Source organism: Myotis davidii, unplaced genomic scaffold (genome assembly GCF_000327345.1).
Source record: "Myotis davidii unplaced genomic scaffold, ASM32734v1 scaffold379, whole genome shotgun sequence".
Classification (NCBI taxonomy): Eukaryota; Metazoa; Chordata; class Mammalia; order Chiroptera; family Vespertilionidae; genus Myotis; species Myotis davidii.
Genome location: NW_006290553.1, coordinates 168,470 through 173,439, shown reverse-complemented (window position 1 = coordinate 173,439; position 4,970 = coordinate 168,470). Strand labels below are relative to the sequence as shown.

The 4,970-nt window shown below is 37.7% G+C and overlaps 1 pseudogene; it reads right to left on the bottom strand.

The window, feature by feature from the left end:
* Window positions 1-2,244: 2,244 nt before the first annotated feature.
* Window positions 2,245-2,654, bottom strand: LOC102767678 (annotated as a pseudogene).
* Between the last annotated feature and the right edge of the window lie 2,316 nt (window positions 2,655-4,970).

The following is a 4,970-nucleotide window of genomic DNA, read 5'->3' as shown; positions in this document are numbered from 1 at the left end:
TTTCTCCAGGTTTGTCCTCAACAGCACCTTGGATCCCACGTTAAAATTCATTCATCCCAAACCAAAATCATCACCCTGACTCCATTGTTTTTAGTAGTGCATGCGCATTAGAGATATATTCATGCATATGGACTTCATTTAAAAGGTCTAGATTTTTATTTATAAAAATAAGTTATTTGTTAAAAGAAAGTACTACCAAGAGAGCAATAAGGCTACCTAAATGAGTAGAAAGGACCTAAGAGAAAGATACTAAAGTTGAGAGATCAAATATTAAATATCATATATCAAATTGAGTTTTAGAAATGTCTTTGGAGAGCCCAAAACTTAAAACATGAATGATATTGATGTGCTTATTCTCTTTATTCTGAAAGTTCCCTTTGAGTGGTTTTGCCTCTGGACTAGTAAGGTTAATACTTATAGTCTCTGAATTTACTTGTATTCTTGTTGCCATTTATCATCTAATGAGTAATTTTATATGAAGCAATTTTCATTTTTGCTTAATGAAATCGTACCTTGATTTTTAATATTTATATAACTGCAAAATTACAGTTATAAAGTAGCAGCAAAAATAATTTTCTGGTTGGGGGTCACCACAACATGAGGAACTGTATTAAAGGGTCGTGGCATTAGAAAGGTTGAGAACCACTGCTCTAGACTAATATCCTATTGACACTGCATTCTCTAGTTACAAAAATCTGGCATGTTGCCTCAAATTATTAAAAATATCACAAATTGACCTTTATTCAGCCAATTTTCTTCTCTCAGACAATTTATCATTATTCATGACTTTAATGTTTAGTATAATCCATTATGAGATCATCCAAGATTTTCCCTTTGTTACTAAGAGACCATATGAATTTATTGTTTGAAAATTGTTTTGTGAGAATTTACTAAATCGTTAATTCTTATCACCTTGACATTGTAAATCTTTATTTATTTATTATATACCAAGTGCATGGTTAGATTTTTCTGAGGAAAGCAGGCTTTTAAAAAATAAGACCACAGTTGCTGATGACATGACTCAAAAACTGACTCTTCAGGTGGACCACACTGCAGACATTGGTGACTTTAGTATCAAAGTAAAAATAAATGCTTATAATCCAACCAGGGCTTTCAAAGGGAGTTAATACTGATGAGCTCGTCTTCTGTTAGGTCAGTTTAATCACTATGGTGTGAATGCACGCACATGCCTTTTCTTAAGAGCCACTGGCCTTCTCACTCCTTTGAACAGATGGGCCTTCCCAAGTGCTGGGATCCCCAGCTCTGCTTCTTGTTTGCCGAGACCCAGAAGCAGGGGCTGGTGCTTAATGAAAAAATCTGTTCTTGCTATAGTTAGTATATAAACCAGCCATGAATTTACACTATAAAATTAAAAGGGATATATTGAGAAGCTATATGGGATCTAACAACAATAACAACAATCCACTTATGCCATGGGTTATTATCTCAATTATAGGTAATTAGCAGAGAAACAGATTCGTGTAAACTCGTGTTATTATTAACGGAAGGTGATAATTATAGTTTAAAACAGTGTCAGTATAATCTTTTGTAATCCTTATGATCCCTTAAATAGATGTCAATTATCTCCAGTTTGCATAAACATAAGGTAGGTTAATACAACTGATTATATTTTCACTTATTTATAACATTAAAGGTAACATTTGTTTTACAACCACTTAGCAGATTAAACCAGGTAGCAAATCTTTCATTTGGAGAACTTTGTGTGCTAATATGCTAATTTGTGCTACATGTAAATATCACTTGATTTAGAAAGCAAGCAATAGACTACAATGATTACTTTATAGTGTAGCCACATTATCTTATTTGTTTGTGAAAAGTTTGGTTAAATATAAATGACATTTTGCCCCACGTGATGTTATACATTACCCAGTTACTCTGCATTTTAAAAGGATTATATTTAGGCAGATGCTAATGCTGGTATTACTTTTTGTGTAATAAGATTAGTAGAAAAAATAAAAAAAAATACTTATTAGAGAAAGTTATATATTAATTACTGAAACTTCACAGTACTAGTTTTCCACTTTATTTATTTATTTATTTATTTAATTTTTTTTCTGCCTTGGGTTTATTTGTACAAATAGCTCAGGAAGACACTAACCCCTTTTAGAGAAAAGCCTAGGATCATACCAGTCCTTACATTCTCACATCAGCAAAAAGAGGCCTCTCTTCTGGAGCCTTTATGAAGGCCTGGGCACTCATGGGAGCCTAAGCCTGGGCAGGACCCTAAGCCTGAGCAGGACCCTGAACCTGAGCTGTGGCTGCAGCCTTGGCTTTGGACTTTGGACGGCAGTGTCTGAGACCCTTGGCTTTGGAGGCACAAGCACATTTCCCAAATTTGGGTTGAGCTATGTAGGGAAGTCGATTGTGCTTGTGGCTCCTGCCCTTTGAGATCTTGGGCTTGACCTCCTTGGGCTTTTGGAGGGCCTTAATAGCCTCCACAGGTGCACTCATGGCCTTGGTATTGGTATTGTTGGTCTGCAGCTTCTTCAGGCCTTTCTTTCTGTGCTTCTCGGAAAAGTGCATATTCCTCAGAAACTTGGAGTCTACCCCCTTAAGACATTCAAAGCTCAATGCCATTTCTGTGCCACTTTTGAGACTGGTTATAAAATGCTGTGGTTCTTGGACTTGGCCATATATGCACCAAAGCCCACTATTCCCAAAGTGCCTGGGACTAAACGAGCTCCACTTCCTTTATTTTTTTATAAATGTTTTATGATTTCTATTAAGTTCCAAGAGCATGAAGACAATGTCTCTTACATGTTATTTATGATATTCTTGGACCTTTGCACAGAACCCAGGACGAGAAGGTATTCATTTATTTAAAGTTGAATATCTATTACATGCTTGGGGTATTCCCGGTTCATCCTCTATGCCCCCACAATCACTTTATAACATCTTTTATTCTCAGCCTTTTGGGGTCCATGGCTAATATAATCCCACACATAAAACAAAGTGTCTTCTCTCATGCACAATGCAATATAATGGTGAAAAGAAACTTATACCTTTGGAACATTTTTTTTAATTAGTGGGAATTTTATAGTATTGAGAAAAAAGATTAATGCCCAAGGCACTAAAGAACCCACATTGTTGACAGTATTGCTGAGATTCAAAAGACAACCTGGCTTTACCTAGATGGTTCATTTGGTAATGAGGCAGGATAGTAAGAAGCCAGGAAAATTCCTTGGCAAGTGGAATGGGGAAACTGAGACAGAAAGCTAAACAACGTCAAGCAATTTACAGCCAAATAATAAATCAAAAGTTCTTATCTTCCCTAACCAAGGACACATTCCAGACCATGCTGGGGCAGACCTACTTAGGTTCCGTGACATTTTTTTAAGGTAAAACTGACCAGAGAATGACCCTGACCCTATAAACTCATTTTAATGAATCAGCACATTAAAGGACACACCTAGAAAGCTAATAAATATTCTATTGAGATCCTCCCAGAGACCTCCCCTATAATTCCCACCTTTAGAAAACAGATAAAAACCCTTAAGACAAAGGACCAGTGCATGCTCTCCCTGGAGTGCATCCAAGCCTTCCCCACCTCTTTCCTTAGGCATGTATCTTTGCTTTCTCCTAAACTCTAGTCTCCCATGAGACTTGCAACCAGAGAAGCAACAAGCAGTGACAGCTCTTCCTGGGCTAACCCCCTAAACCTGTCTCCAAGGGTCCTCCTTTTGCCTCTACAAGTTGTTTCCTGAGTCTGCACAGCCCAGCTGATTCACTTCTTCTGCCCCTAGGACTTTCTAAAGAGTCAAGGCAGCCTCAACTGGGTTCATTCCTATTATTATGACCTTGCCTCCTCTATCTTAAGCACTTTATTTGTTTCACTTAAATAAACATACTCTCAGTGGGCTGGAAGAGATTTATGGGGCTGGTGTGGGGGGGGAAGGGGGGATAGAAGAACCTGTGTAATACTTTCAACAATAAATATTTCAAAACAAAACAAAACATACTCTCAAAATCACCTGGTCTCCTCTCATGAAATCTTTCCAGCACTAAGTCAAGAATCTACACATTCTAAACAGTGCGAGGGCAGACCCGCCTCAGTCCTGGTCTGTTTCTGGTGACAGTAATGGAGTAGATACAATATAAGCAATAATACCAAGGAGAAAAAGCAACCTCATATGTGTGTCCCTGTCTGTCAGTGACTATGTTTATCTGTGAAAGTCTGTGTGTGTGTCTCTGGGAGTATTTTCCTGTATATATGTCTGTGATCCCTTATTTGTGTGTCTCTAATGCTATGAGTAGAGTAAGAGGCACTGAAGAGAGAAGGCCCTCTCATCTGCTGATTGTCACCATCCTCCCCATCTTCTGACCTACTGTAATGTGGCCTGCTGCTTTAAATTTCTTTGCTCCAACCATTATAATAACTGGAAGCTTCCTGGTTGTTAAAGGTAATGAACAGATTGTTTACTAGACAAGATAAACCTTGACCATAATCTCTTTACCACTACCTACTACTGTACCAGGCCAGCTTTACTGATGTCCCCTGAAACACAGTGATGCCTTAGTCGTTCTTGTTCCACACTAACTTCCAGAGGACTGAACTATGTTTACCCTGGTGGTCCTAGAAGCAGGCTCCAACTATGTAAAAGGGAGCAGAGTAACCAGGTTGAAATTTCCTCTATCTTTTAAGCTTAATCCAATAATCAAGACACAAACTCCAAATCATACTGAATCAGTGTTCAATCACAGGATATCTTTGGAAGAACTAGAATAAACTGAATAATTATTGACATAGAATTATATGCACTATTCCAAACTGTTAAGAAATTTGTGGAATGCTTGTAGGATACCATCAATAGTAAAAATAGAGTCCAAGAGCCTTTTTCAGATAAAAGTACAGCCTTGTTAACAATAAAGTGGATTTGAAGAGGAGAGCACACACCCAAGGCTAAAATGGAGCTAACTACACATTCCTTTCTGAATCGAAGACACAGAGA